This window comes from Mus caroli, unplaced genomic scaffold (genome assembly GCF_978045245.1).
Source record: "Mus caroli unplaced genomic scaffold, Mus_caroli_1 scaffold_7, whole genome shotgun sequence".
NCBI classification, from domain to species: domain Eukaryota; kingdom Metazoa; phylum Chordata; class Mammalia; order Rodentia; family Muridae; genus Mus; species Mus caroli.
In genome coordinates, this window is record NW_028227262.1 from 76,513,257 (window position 1) to 76,528,744 (window position 15,488).

The window sequence follows — 15,488 nt, forward strand, 5'->3', positions numbered from 1 at the left end:
TATAAATAAAAAATATTTAAAGTGAATATATATATATTTTTTAAAATAGCTGGTGTGTGTGTGTGTGTCAGTGGTGGAGAGATGGCTTAGCGGTTAAGAGCACTGACTGCTCTTCTAGAGGTCCTGAGTTCAATTCCCAGCAACCACATGGTGGCCTCACAACCAATCAGTAATGAGATCTCATGCGATCCGATGCCCTCTTCTGGTGTGTCTGAAGAGAGCGACAGTGTACTCACATCTTTAAATAAATCTTAAAAAGAAATATAAAAGGGCTGGTGAGATGACTCAGTGGTTAAGAGCACTGACTGCTCTTCCGGAGGGCATGAGTTAAAATCCCGACAACCACATGGTGGCTTACAACCATCTGTAATGAGAAACAAATAAAAAAACCTATGGGCCAGAGCAAGCGGGCAGGGGCGGGAGCAAGTGGGGCCAGAGCAAGAGGGACAAAGGAAGGGGGAAAAAATAAAAATAGCAAGGGAGTTTGGCACTAAGGCTCCCCGAGGGGACCCCCGCCCCCCCCCCCCCCCCCCCCCCGCAGCATGAGCGCCATACTCTGCCCAGTAAAGCTGGGTTTAGACACAACTGCAGGTTATCAACAGAGGGTATGGAGCTAAAAGTGATCGAGGAGCCAGACACGGCACCCCAAGGACAGACGTGTGCCTGAGAACATCCTGTCTGCTTCGTCCGTTGAGCTTCTGTGGAGCCCTAGGATGAGGTCCACCTTCCCAGTATTTCGTTTGTTTGTAGGAAACCAATGGCGGCTCCTTTAGTTTTTCACACCAGCTCTGAGGTTCCGCCCACCAGTTCTGCAGGCCTTCCCTGTCTGATTCTATCCAGTGCCTTCACTCAGTAGCTTCTGATCCCACACGCTCCACACACTCACTGCGCACCAATTTCTGACTTGTTTAACATCTAGCCCCCTGCCTAACAATGTTGGCCTCCACCACTGATTGTTCTCCTGTGGGCATCGCAGCCCGCACAGCCGGCTTTCTTTCTCCTTGAGCTTATAACAGATATGTATCATTTATCTGCTTGTCCCTCAGGGAGGTCTTGGTTCCATAACCAGGGTGGGTGGGACAAGGGCCATGTGTTCCGTGGCTTTCTGTCCTCTGCTGCATAACTGTGCCACCAACTTGCCGAGTGACAGACAGAGCCAGCTCCCTGCATTGAATGTCAACACAACTGGCCTGGGTCCTAGAGTGCCAGGCTCTTCCTGAGAGTGCTGGGATTTATAATTACAGAGTCATTAGCCTGGAATGCTAGGAGCACCGACCATCCATCAGGATGTTAGTTGGTGGTTTGGGTTTTGCTTGAGTGATATAGTTAGACAATTAAACTCATTGTGACCTAAATGAAAGATCAGAATTGGAAGAAAAACTCCGTGTCTCTCTTTTATATGCATGTATGTGTGGTGTGAATGCATGCATGTTTGTGTGTGCATGCATGTGTGTGGAAGAAAGGCTTTGACCTTGGGGGGTCTTCCTGCAGTCACTCTCCACCATGTCCACAGCGAGGCAGCTCTCTCACTTGAACAAAGGGTTTGCCCATTTGGGTATCCTTGCTCTGGGGATCCTGTCTCCTCTTCCTTAAGTCAGGATTACAGGTAGGCAACCATTGCCTGCCTAGCCTCACACCGATATAGCAACAGCAAGCACATTACTCAGGGAGCCATCTCCCTAGTTGCCAGAGGTTTTGTCCTCTTAAATTTGTTTATTAAGAATTCCGCAAGTATTGTATTTACATCGTTCCCTTTCCTCAAGCCCTCTCACCCCCGTCTCTCTCCTCCAGTTCATGTCCTAGTCCTTAATTATTGTCATGCCCACGTTTATAATACAGCTTGCTGAACTCATTTCGTGTGTTGGCTCCTTTGTATTTTAGGGCTGACTTCTTGCTCTGGGCAGCCATTGATACCTGCAGCTCTCCATCTAGGGGTGCATGCAGCCTTGTGAGAACTTCATCTGCATTCCTGTGCCTGTCACTATGTTGTCACTGCTCGGGGCTTGTTTAGGTGACCGCGGTTGTTGGGATTTTGTAGTTGCAGAGTCACTGTCACACACTGCTGGGGCCTGGCATCTGGAGCTCAGTTGTCCTGTGCAGCTTGGCCAGTTGTGGCTTTTGGTAATTGCCTCAATATGCTGCAAACAGAAGCTTCGTCGACTACTGGATCCAGCCAGACTGAGCCAGGAGCCGGAGTCTGGGTAGGTGGGGGTCAGAGGAACTCGGCAGGCAAAGGTGATTTGTGATCCCCAAGACAGGAACTAGGCCAGCCAGCGTGAGGGGCAGTTTTGTGTTTTTTTTTTTTTTTTTTTTTTTTTTTTTTTTTTTTTGGTTTTTTGAGACAGGGTTTCTCTGTGTAGCCCTGGCTGTCCTGGAACTCACTCTGTAGACCAGGTTGGCCTTGAACTCAGAAATCCACCTGCCTCTGCCTCCCAAGTGCTGGGATTAAAGGCGTGCGCCACCATGCCCGGCTCAGGTTTGTTTGTTTGTTAATTAAAAAGAAAAGCATTTATTCATTTGCTATTTATTTACTCTGTGTGTGTGTGTGTGCTCTCGCGTGTGCCTCCATGAGCACGTACATACACTCATGGAGGTCAGAGAACAACTTGCTAGACTTCATACTTTCACTGTGTGTCTGTGGGAGAGAACTCTCCCACTGTGGCATGCCCGCTGAGCGCCCCCCCCGCCCCCCCCCCCCCCCCCCCGTGCGGTATTATTACTGAAAGCTGATGTAGTTGAAAGCAGCCTTCAAATGCAAACTTTGAAGTCCTCTTTCAACTGCAAACTTGGGCCCTTGGTGAGCAAGGAGAGGAGAGACAGACTAGAGCACTTCAGAGTGAGGATGGCAGATCCCGAGGGCCATTGTTGCCAATGCTGACTTGTCTGTTGCATGTACCTTCCCCTTCCCCACCCCCACCTTGGGATGTGAGGGAGCTTCCTCACTCTGCCGCGCTGTCTGGCGTGGGCAGAGTCAGTATCTTCCACAGATTGACTTCCTTCTCAGAAGTACCAAGTCTAGCATTTTCTTCAAAAGAAAATTGAGCTGGGAGTGGTGGCACACTTTAATCCAAGCACTTGGGAGGCAGAGGCAGGCAGGTCTCTGAGAGTCTGGGGCTAGCCTGGTCTACAAAGTGAGTTCCAGGCCAGGTAGGGCTATATAGAGAGACCTTGTTCCCAAATAAATAAGTAAATAAGTAGAAAGAGAGAGAGAGAGAGAGAAATTGAGCTATTGGGAATTTTAATTTTTATTAGTTTTTTGTCATTGCTGTTGCTGTAATTTTTGTTTTGTTTTCTTGAGTCATGGGCTCATTATGTACCTCGGGCTGGCCTGAAACTTGGAGGTATTATGTGCCTCTCAAATGGCTGGGATTACAGATGAGCACCACAAAGCCCACCCTCATTTTTTCCTTTTCTTTTTTAAAAATGTTCTTGGTGTTGTGGTATACACCCCGCCCCCCCCCCCCCCCCCACACACACACAGGGTATCAGGAGTTCAAGGCTACCATGGTCTACTTTATGAGTTTGGGGCCAGCCTGGGCTATAGAAGACAAAACAAACACATTAAGGAGCAAAGAGCCATGCCTGTGCTTCAGAGCATGCGCGCGCATGCGCCATCTCAGCTTGTTGCAGAGTGTGTGGCGTCTGTCCTGTCAGCTTGCCTTCTGCAGCTAAATCGCGAAGCGAGGGTGTGCGCTCTCCTTCCTCTTCCCCTCCTCCTCTGTCACTAGAGTTGCCTCTGTGTCAGATAGGTCTTAGTTCTGAGTATACCAAGAAAGAGAAGTAACACCGTTGACCCGTCCAATAGTGACTCTGAAAACGTGTTCCTCCCCTTAACCGGGGGAAGCCGGGTGAGCAGCAGGCATGGTGGACCCTGCTGTGGCTACCGCACTGGAGTTGCTTACAGGAAAGATGTCGAGTGACCCCAGAGACAGAGACTGCCCTTGGAGTTTCCTGCCTAGGGACAGCGTGTCATGAGTTCTGTGTCTTCTTGTCAAGGAAAGAATGCATTTTTAGGTTTTACAGACATTGGAAGGATTGTGTCAGGATGCTATGAAGAGCTGCCTCAAAAAGCAGCGTCGCAACCTCCCGCTGTGGCAAAGAGCTGCCAGTGGCTGCCTGTGGCTGCCCGTTGCTGCCAGTGACTCCACCTCCCACGGGTAGAGGCAGGTGGATCTCTATGCCTTTGCGGCCACCATGGTCTATAGTGAGTTCGCTGTCAATGTTACATGGTGAGACCCTGTCTCAAACAACAACAACAACAAGAGGCAGATCTGGGGAGATGGCTCAGCAGGCTCAGTGCTTGCTCCACTTTACTTGCTGACCTCCAACTATGAGTTGCTGAGTCGAGTACCCACACAAAGGCCAGGCATGCCTTACATCTGCCATGCCAGTGCTGGGCAGAGGGTGGAGGTAAAAAGAGGCAGAAGCTCCAGGATCGTCCGCCAGCGTGGCAGTTAAGCTCCTTCTTCAGTGAGAGGCCCTGACCCAAACCAGTCCTGAGACAGGCCTCGGAGCTTGTTGCAGGCATGGGACAGCCTTTCTTCCCTCATCTGAGCTAGAGAGGACCTTACCACTCTGAGCTCCCTGCTCCCCGCTTTGTCCTCTGCCTCCTCGCTGATTTTTAGCTTGATCTATCTATCTATCTATCTATCTATCTATCTATCTATCTATCTATCTATCATCTATCTATTTATTGGCTTCAGCTGGCCTGGAGCTCACTATGTAGACTAGGCTGGCTTCAAATTCACAGAAACCTGCCTGCCTCTGCGTCCTGAGTGATGAAGGGTATGTGCTACCATGCCCAACCTATCATTTAATTTCTTTTTTTTTTTTTTTTTTGGTTTTTCGAGACAGGGTTTCTCTGTATAGCCCTGGCTGTCCTGGAACTCACTTTGTAGACCAGGCTGGTCTCGAACTCAGAAATCCGCCTGCCTCTGCCTCCCAAGTGCTGGGATTAAAGGTGTGCGCCACCACGCCTGGCTCATTAATTTCTTAAATTGTTTGTTTTATTTATGGATGTGTGTATGTCCGTGTAAGTATATGGCATGTTTATGCTGCTATCTAAAGAGGCCAGAAGAAGACATCAGATCCCCTGGAGCGCGAGTTATGGGACAGTTAGTTATAAGCCATACAATGTGGCTGCTGGGAACGGAACTCGGCTCCTGTGCAAGTGTTCCTAACCACTGAGCCCCATCTCCTGCTCCCAAGCTCCCTCGGCACACATTTGTCTCTCTCAGGCATCTGTGCTTGTCTGTCCTTCCCCTAAGACATTCTTCTTTATAGCATCATGCTCCCTCCCTCTCCTTGCCTCCTGTGGTTCATGGTCACCATCTCAGTAACCTCTCCTCCCTCATGGCCACTCTACTTAAAACTGTCCCCAACCTTCTTCATCCTCCTCTATTTAGAGCACCCTTCTGCCACCAGGGGTCATCTTTTGCCTCATTTGCTATATGTCACTTCCACTGAGGCTTGTTCAGTGTGCCAACCAGCATCCAGACAGGACCAGGCACTTAGCCATTGCCCAAGAGATTTTTGTTTGTTTGAAATAGGACCTCATGTATTCATGTAGCCCAGGCTGTTTCTTGAATTCATTCTATAATTAAGGTGACCTTGAACCTGGGGTTTCAGGTGTGCACTGCTCTGATTTTCAGAGGTGCTTAGAGATCAGGCTTGGTGCTGGAGGTGTGCTCAGACTCGAGGCTAGAGGTATGCTCAGGCTCGGGGCTGGAGGTGTGCTCAGGCTCGGGGCTGGAGGTGTGCTCATGCTCAGGGCTGGAGGTGTGCTCAGGCTCGGGGCTGGAGGTGTGCTCAGGCTCTGGGCTGGAGGTGTGCTCAGGCTCGGGGCTAGAGGTGTGCTCAGGGTCAGCTGGAGGTGTGCTAGACAAGCATGCTACCAAGTGAGCTAAGCAATGGAATTTTTAAAATATATACATAAGCAGAGACAATATATACAGTTTTGTTTGGTTTTTTTTTGAAACAGGGTCTCACTGTGTAGTTCTAGCTGTCCTGGAACTCACTCTGTAAACCAGGCTGGCCTTAAACTCACAGAGATCTGCCCGCCTTTGTCTCCCAAGTGCTGGGATTAAAGTAGTGTGCCACTACGCCTAATGGACAATATTTTAAAGGATCCAAATGTGCCTTATAAGCTTAGATTCCAGAGGAGAAAATTAAACGTATCCAGCAATTCTTCCTCCCAAAAGGCAAATATAACAAGGCTGTCTTCGCAAGCACAGGGGCCCAGGTGCCTGCAATTGTCCATTGGAACATGCATGGGCCTGTCTTTGCCTGAGCTATGGGACTGCAAGACACAGGTGAGGTTGCAGGAGCTGGTCTTTTCTGATTGACAGAGACAGGGCAAGGAGAACCACGGGAGACCTCGGGAGAAGGTTGGCTTGAGAAGTACACATGGGTGCGGTCACACATTGTTTTACTCAGCTCAGAACTACCTCCTAATTGTTAATGTAGACTAAATGGAACCCATATACACTGGACACAAACCGGGGACCAGTTTTGCATTTAGAAAAGCTCCAAGTCAGTTTTTAAACAATAAATTTATTGAGATTTGCATACCACAAAAATCCATGCTTTTCATGAGGTCAGCTAAGTGGTTTTCGAAAGGTTGTGCCGCCGTTACTACCCTCTAGATTTATGACATTGTCATTGGTAGTCACATCCCGTTCCTCCTGCCCCCGACCTGTTCTCTGTGTTCTAGACTCATCCCAGGTAGACACAGGGTCTTTGTGATAGGCTTCTTCTGTGTGGCGTGATGTTTCAAGGTACATCCATCTGTGTTGTAGCATCTTTCAGCATTCATCTCTTGCTTATGACCAAGTATTAACCCACTGCGTGGACGGATATACCGAGTCTTGTTTATCTATTCACTGGTCTATGAACCTGTGGGCTTTTTTTCTGTCTTTCAATCACCAGCAAGCCATCTGAAATGTAACGAAATGCTTGGTGTTGGTGGTGAGTTTTACAAAAAATGGAGGCAACCCTGACAGTTGGTGCAGTGCTCTGGAGAGAGCGGGTACGTCTACCTAGGTCATTGTCTTTCTGGTCTGCTATGATGTGTTTCTGTGTGTCGACCAAGTATACCTTGCAAGCAAGCAACCTGAGAGCTTCCTCATGAAACAGCAGAGTCCCCTTAAGCCCCTCTTCTCTCCAGCCTTCGTCTTCAGTCTGCTGTGATGTCAGGATGTCCTCTCTCCTGCCCCGCACCATTCACTGTGGCTTTCTGTGAATGCTGGCTGGCTCAGCCTCTGGGAGTTGGGAGCCCTTTGCCATGTAACTGGAGAGGACGGGAGCTGTGAATGGGGGCACCTGCTTGGGTGTGCAGTGGTCTGTGCAGGCGGGGTGGTGGGGATCAGGTTTAAATCATTGCCAAGCTTGGTTTACTCCCATTATTGCTTCTGAAAGCACAAGGCTGACCTCACTAGAAAAAAAAAATCCCTGAATTCTGATAAAAACATAAACCACAGACTTCCTTTCCTCTTAGAACAACAGGTGCCCGGCCCTGCAAAACAGGACTTTTGAATGTCTTCAGGCTGCCAGGAGCCCCTGGGGCAACCGCTCCCCTCCCTGTGGGGTCACAGCCTAGAGGCTTGGCAGGTTGGGTTGGGGGACTGGATGGGACAGGACTTGAGATAACAAGTCCTGTGGATAACAATGCGGCCTCTTCGTCCTTTGTCCAGTTGTCAACCTCTGATTTCCCGATGGTGATCGGGTGATCTGCCATTAGCAGGTAACTCCATAGAGAGTTTTCACTGCTTCTCCGTTGTCTCTATTGTCTGCAGAGTCGGTGGTGAACAGAGAATAAAAGGAAATTAAAATAGGAAGCTGGGAAGGGCAGGAAGAGCAAAGCCCCAGTCTGGCAAAGGAGAGGTGGTGTAACTTGAGCCAGGCTGACTGAGGGACTTCTGACTGTTGGGAGAGGGAGGCTGAGATTCCTGTGCGGTTCTCCCCTGACATCACCAGACTTGGTCAGCAGAGGCTTTTCTGTCTTGCAGAGAAAGAGATAAACAGATGGTTTCTTAAAGTTAGGGGGAAGGATTAGAAGGCTTCATTCATTTCCATGGAGACAGACTTGCACCTCATAAACATGAGCTCCCCTCCACCACCACCCTGTCCCCTAATAAGGTCTTCTTGTCTAGCCCAGGCTATCTTGATCCTGTCCCACTGAGACTGAGCTTACGGGCATTCACCAACATGCCCGGTTGTTTACATTTGCTATCTATGATATAGGCGGAATTGCAGGAGTGGAAAATAATGACGTTTGTAGGGACACTTGAGACTGGAGGAGACCTCAGACACCTCAGCTCTCTGTGAGCCAAAAGAAGTTCCCACGGGAAGCTCTAGTGTGGCTCTCCTCTCAGCCGGAGCACCGGGAGGTCTGACCAGGTTGAAACGTGTAGCCTGTTCGGAAGAGCAATCTGGAAGCCCCTGAGTTCACACACGTCCTGCAGATCGATAGATGACCATCCAGTTTCCTCTCCTCCACATACCGCAGATCCTGGTCAGGAGCTTGGGCCTTGGCAGTTAACTCTGAGGTTGGACAGCTCCACTAATGGGCATTTTTTTTTTTTTAGCTCTTACCCGCTCCCATCCACCAACTGTATCCACCTGCTGCTGCCACCCCGGTGTGTCTGCACTTCCACAGTGCAGGCGCTAACTCAGGGGCTCTCAATCTGTGGGTCAAGACCCATTTTGGGAGGTGAGGGTTGAATGATCCTTTCACAGGGATCACATATCAGATAATCTTGCATATCAGATATTTACATGACGACAGCAAAGTTACAGTTATGAAGTAGCAATGAAAATGATTTTATGGTTGGGGCGGGCCACCACAACATGGGGAACTGTATTAAAGGGTCACAACCATTAGGAAGGTTGGGAACCACTGTTCCAGCTCCCATTGTCTCAGGGAAATTGGTTGTAATGCCCCCTCACTCCCCCTTCCCAACCCATCGGAATGCTCTTGTTCAGTAGGTTACACTCTCAGAGAAACCAGCAAATCCTGGAAGCCTGCTGTCTTACTCCATGTGGCTTGCTGTGACAATGACCTAGATGTAGAAGCTTACCAACCAGCTGCTTATTTCTTACAGTTTTGAAGGGTGGATGGGGAACCAGAGGTCAGGGTCCCAGCACGGGATGGTTTGCCTTGGTGACAGACTGCCGGCTTCTGCTGCATTCCTTCGTGGCAGCAGAGCTCTCTGGCCTCAGCCATGAGGATTTTTACCGCCATAGCTTAATCTCCTCCCAGAGATTCCACCTCCAGATCCGGTCGTATTAGATTTCAGCGGAGGAATTTGGTGGTAGGAGCATGAACATTCGGCCCATAATTCTTAATGTAGTTACCATATGGTTAATTTGTCTTGTTTGTGTGAGACTGGATCTCGCTGCCTAGATGTTGCTGCTCTGGAATTCACTATGTAAACTATAGTGTAGACCATAGATGTAGCTGGCTTTGACCTCACAGACGACTGTCTGACTCTATCTCCCAAGTGATAGAGTCAAGGTGTGGTCCACCACATCTGGCTTTATTTAAATTTTTTAAATATGTAATCAGGGTCTGTCACATTATGTGACAGAGGAAAAGATGATTAGCCTACAGTCCAGCATCCCACTTTTTGCTTTGTTTGTGGTACCAGGGATTGAACACTGGCCCTCCTACATGCTTACCAAGAGCAGTGCCACTGAGCAACACCAGCACCCTTACATTTTGTGTGTGAGTGTGTGTGTGTGAGTGTGTGTGTGTGTGTGTAGGTCCGAGGTCAGCCTTGTTCTCAGGTGTCTTTCTCCTCTGAGCCATCTCCCTGACCCTCTGACTTTTGAAACAGAGTCCTGGTAAGTTGTACAAATGGGCTTTGTATTACTTTGTAGCCCATGCTGGCCTTGCATATGTAATCCCTCTGCCTTAGCCTCCTGAGTAACTGGGATTACCTGCGGGTCAGGCCCCAAATCCACTTTCATTGAGTACTTCCTTTGTCTATATTCTGACTCACCCATATCTTGTATAGTTATTACCAGAGGATATGTACAAATTTGGGGGTGGTTTCCCCTCCCTGGTATTCATAAGTCCGGGTATTGGAGGTGAATCCTGGAATATGGACACCCTGTAGCTACAGTGGGCATTAGGATTGCAGCAATCAATTGTGTGGAAAGTGTAGACTGCCATTCATATCTTAACCAGTGACATAGACTGTGGAGAGCAGGCCCCACCTCTCGGAAAAAGCAGGGGGCATCAAGTATCGTGAGGTAGGACCAGGTTTGGGGGCCCCAGAAACATTTCCATATGCCAGACAAAATGCTGTTTATCCTGGAAAGGATTGAGATTTTAATCCGTCAGAAGGGATTAAACAAAACAAAACAAAACAGCATTTTGGGGTTTTTTGTTTTGTTTTGTTTTTTGGAGACAGGTTTCTCTGTGGTGTCTTGGCTGTTCTGGAACTCATTCTGTAGACCAGGCTAGCTTCGATCTTAGGGATCTTTCTGCCTCTGCCTCACGAATTCTGGGACGAAAGTCTCACACACCGCCACCACCTTAAAACAACATCTTTGCATCCTTTCTAGAACTTCCTGTCTTTTCACCTGATGTTGGGGGGCAGGGGCTGTTCTTTTAGCTTCCTCTCATGGCAGCCAGGGCCGTTTGTTTTGTGGGCCTTTTCCTTCCTCCCCACACCATCACCCATCAGTCTTGCCGTTGACAGAGGCGTTAGCTCTCAGGTCTCCCTGCTCCCTGTTCTCTCCCCTCAAGTCACTGTGGAATCCTTCCTGCGTGCTGGTTTCCAGGAGGGGCTAGGTTTGGAGGAGAAGGGACTGTTGTGTGGGCGATAGTGGGGTCAGAGTCTCAGAGTCCACGAACATTCACCCTCCCTTCCAGAGAGCTGACTTTTTAGCATTAGCACTTTTCAGAAAGCTGTCTAGTTGTTTTTTCAAAGATTGATTTTTATTTTTAATGTGTATACGCGTGCATGTGTGTGAGTGCACACTTGCGTGCGTGGGAAGAGACCAGGGGAGAGTGTTGGATCCCCCGGAGCTGGAATAAGAGGCAGTTAGTTGTGAGCTGCCCACTGTGGATGCTGAAAACCAAACTTGGGTTTTCTGTAAGAGCGGCAAGTACGATTAACGGCTGAGCTGTTGCTCCAGCCTTCGGATGTTTGTCCATTTGATAGACATGAAGAGCTGAGACCTGCCAGTGTTTTCCATGCCTGATCATACCTCCAAGACCTGAGGGTAGTGCAGCATTCACTGATGCCCTGGCCTCGTTGTGTTTGACACCCATCCTGTCAAGGTTTCAGAACCTTTGAGATGGTTGTGTTAGGCATCTGAAGGTAGGGCTCACGTTGTAGCTTCACCTGGCCCCACTGCTATTGAGTTTAAGCCCCTAGTGTTTGATTCTAAAGGATATGAACATAAGAATTTAAATTTTTTTCTAGACATCACATGTTGTTTATTTACGTGTGTGTGTGGCAGGGGCGTGCACCATGGCATCCATCTGAGGTCCGAGCACACCTTTCAGGAGTTGGTTCTCTACTTCCACCATGTGGGTCCTGACTCAGGTTACCAGGCTCCAGGCAGGCACCTCCACCTGCTGAGCTATCTCATTGGCTTGCCCCGTCTCTCTTCCTTTCTTCCTTTTTCCTTCCTTCCTTCCTTCCTTCCTTCCTTCCTTCCTTCCTTCCTTCCTTCCTTCCTTCCTTCACATATGTAGAAGTCAGAGGTCAACATGGGGCATCTCCCTCAAACGTTCTTCTTCACCTTATCATTCGAGGTAGGGCCTATCACTGAATTCACTGGTTGGCTGGCGTGGCCAGTGAACACTGGGGATCCATCAACTGTCACCTTACCCAGTGTATTTTTTACATGAGTGCTTATGATCCAAAGTCTTGCTTGCATAACAGGCGCTTTACCAATGGAGCCATTTCTCCAGCTTCACTCCAACACTTTTTGAGGCAAGCTCTGACTAAGCCAGCTCCTGGCTGGCCTGGAACTCACTATACAGACTGAATCAGATTGGCCTCACACATGTGGTCAGCCTCCAGTGCTGGGCTGCTGGGAGAGGGTGGAACCTGAGTTCCTAACTCTTTCTAGGTGGTGCTGCTGCTTGCCAGAATTAACAAACCTCTGGACTGTCATATCGCTCGGATTCTGGTCCCTTCCCCCACCCTCATACCCTCACCTTCAAAAAAACCTAACAGAATAAATAAGACTGGCATCGAGCCCTGTGTCTAAAAGGAACTTTCTTTGCAGCGTAGAGTATTTAAGTGATGCTGGCTAACGTCTCAGAGTCAGACTGCCCCCTTACTCTGCCTATGTGCAGCCCTTGCTCAGAAGGCTAAAAGGCTCCCTTACCTGGCAGTGCAGGGGTTTGTTGAGAGCCTGTGGACTGGTAGGAGAGTCCTGCCATCGTGTTGGTTTGCCTCCTTTTAGCTTGTGGAATGTGCTGAGCTGAGTGTTTCCCATGGCAAATGCATAAAAAAGATTTCTCATCCTTTTCTGAAAGAAAGGGGGAAAAATGTCTTCTGTCTGCCGTCAAAACTTGTTAGATGCTATGTCCCAAACCTCTAGTCATGCCCTGTCCTTTGTACCCTTTCTCTCTGGTGACTTTCTCTGCTTTTAAAGATCTCTGGAGTTAATTTTTAATGGCTGCATGTGTGGGGTGAGTCTGGCTATCCTGCGTGGGTGTTACCACCCAGGACATGGCTCAGCAAGGTCCCGGGAACAGCTCCAGGGCTGAGTAGGCAGGAGGGACAGAAAGACATCAGTTGGGGAGAGAGTCAAGGACCCCCACCCCTTTGAGAGAGGGGGGCAGAAATGTGGGTTCAGTGATTCAGTGTTGTGCCCTGAAGCTTCTGGCTTGCAAAATGCTCTGTGGTTAGCTTTGGGGTAGCAGTGTGGTAGCTGAGGGCCCAGCTGCCTGTTGGGTGTGTCCATTTGCTCTGGCAGGACAGAACCAACCCATTATATATGTGGGAATCCACCCACAGACTTCTTGTGTGTTTGTGTAAGCATATGTTCATGTGAATACAGACTCGCACGTGTGTGTGCACATCCGTGGGGAAGAGCGTGTCATTTTCAGTGGCCACACACCTGTAAGTTTTTTCACATATGTGGTGTGCGTGTGCATATTTATGCATGGGTGTACCGGTTCGTGGATGCACATGTGTGTGTAGTCTGTGTGCACATAGTGGTTGAGGCTGACATAAGGAGTCTTGAGCACAGCCCAGACCTTAGAGCTTACTCGTGTGACTAGTCTAGCTGGGACCCCAAGCTGGAGTGACAGACGGGCTGCCACATCTACCCAGCACTTGGAAGGGACTGGGGGTGCAGACTTCCGTCCTCAGATATGTTGCTTGCAAGACAGGAAAAAGCACTATAACCGAGCCATCTCCCCAGTCTCTACTGTCCTTTTCTTGGAGATAGGGTCTCCCACTGGTCTGTAGGCTTGGCTGGCCAGCAACTCCCTCAGATCCTTCTGTCTTCCTCTCCCCACTGCTGGGATTACAAGTCTACCCCATGCCTGGCCTTTTTTTTCTTTTTTCTTGTTTTTTAAGGTTTATTTTTATGATTTTTTTCATTATGTGGGTAGGGTGTGGGGAGACTGAATGTGAATGCCTGTGTGCCTGTGGAGGTCAGAAGAGGGCTTCCAATCCCTAGACCTGGAGTTAACCGCAGCTGCAAGCACCCAACTTGGGTGCTAAGAACTAAACTTAGGTCCTCTGGCAGAGCCAGATTTGCCCATTAACGCTGATGCCACTCTCCAATCCTGAGCTGCCTTTTTAACAGTGTCAGTTCTAGGGGTCACACTCATCATTGCTTAAAGAGCAATCACTTTATGGACTGGGCGGTCTCCCCAAGCCTCGCTCACAGATTCCTAATAGCTCTCATCTGAGCAAATCTTTTCGATTCTCAATGAAACCTCAGCGTGATAGTCTCTACCGTCTGGCTCCCAGTAGTCTCTCATACTTGCCCTCTGTGTTTCCTGGTGGCTTCCAAAAGCAAGGAAGTAACAGATGACCCGTGGGGTGTTTCCTGGGTTCCAGGCACTGCTCCAAGTATCTGTCTACCCCTTCATGTACAGCAGCCCTAGAAGGACTGGCCCCACTTCACAGATGGAAAACTGGAACTATCATGAGGCCACACGATTTGTTCAACACCATGTACAGCCAACAAACAGCAAGAAGCCAATGGCTTCTTCACTGTCGGCACTGAACATGAGTGATTCTCAGCCTCAGCCTGAGAAGAGCACTTGACGATGGCCCCTTGCCCCATCTCCCATAGCTTTGTCAAAGCCTTCAACTGCTTCTCCCCTACAGTTTCTAAGGGAGGCTTTGAGTGATTTCAGGTTCCACAGACCTCAGGGTCCAGCTGTCCTGTTTCTATGCTTGTTAGTAATTTTGGTGGGACTAGAGACAAGCCTTCCCAGAGACGAGGTTCTTGAACACTGACAGAGTGGCCTGCATATTTTGAACGGTGTGAAAGCATCCCTGCCCAGTCTGGCCAGAGGCCAAAGACTGGGTGTAAATCAATAAACCAGAAGCCACCCCAGGGAAATCTGGATGTGGTGACTCGAATCTGCAATCTTAGCACTCTGGAGGCTGAGCTAACCTGGGCTAACATAGTCTTATAGATTGGACTCAGGAGACAGATAATTCAGTGGGCATGAAGACCTGAATTTGGATATTGAGAACGACAGACCCCCAGAGTCCACTGGCCGGTCAGCCTCTTCAGATCAGTTGTCAATGAGAAACACTGTCTTTCAAAAACAAAAAGGAGAGACCAATAAAAGACACTTAACATACAGGCACACACATGTGTAAACCCCTTCTTCATACAACAAAACGCTCGCGTGCACGCACTCACAGACAGACACGTGTACACACACCAAGCAAGCAAGCAAGTAATTCACAGAATAGCTTCAAGAATCTTCTTTTTGGGGGACAAATAATCAGTGGGAACAGATCCTGACTGGATCAAAGGGACATATATTTGAAGGGAGGGATCTAGAACATGCTGAGTCCTAGCGGATGACAACCTGTTGGCTCCGTGCCAAGTCTAAGATCTATGGTCGTTGGGATACATGCACAGTTACTTCCTGAGTGTGCTTCTGGGGTGCTCTCTGTACCCCGCTGGCTCGTCATTAGGCAACATTTGGCAGATCCGTTTAATAAGTGTCATGTGTTCTTGTCCCAAGGCTGGGCGTATGTGCACCGTGTTCCAAACACAGGCCACAGCTTCAAGAATCAAACACAGATATACGGGGGGGGGGGGGGGGAAGGGGGGCGACAGCAGGCAAGCTGCCAATGGCAGTGAAGAAGCCATTGGCAGTGAGTTAACCCTACGGACTCCATGAAACCCAAGGCTACACTGGGCGGCACTTCAGATCAGAGTGCTACGTCACAGGGGGAGAGGAGCAAGGCAGGGTGCAGAGGGGAACTTAAGAAGTACGTGGAGTGTAGGTGGAGAGAAAAGGGAAAGATGGTGGAGTT

General features: G+C 49.1%; 1 protein-coding gene and 1 long non-coding RNA gene across 5 annotated transcripts in view; one reads left to right on the forward strand and one right to left on the reverse strand.

Annotated features, from left to right (window-relative positions):
- Tcf7l1 (transcription factor 7 like 1) overlaps positions 1-15,488 on the forward strand; it is a 162,651-nt gene that overhangs the window by 33,098 nt on the left and 114,065 nt on the right. The gene's annotated exons all lie outside the window — the stretch shown is intronic.
- LOC147003950 (uncharacterized) lies at positions 6,533-12,577 on the reverse strand. The gene is made up of 2 exons (XR_015047617.1): positions 12,352-12,577; positions 6,533-6,935 (listed from the first exon to the last, which is right to left on the reverse strand). It is a non-coding gene; the product is annotated as an uncharacterized LOC147003950 (long non-coding RNA).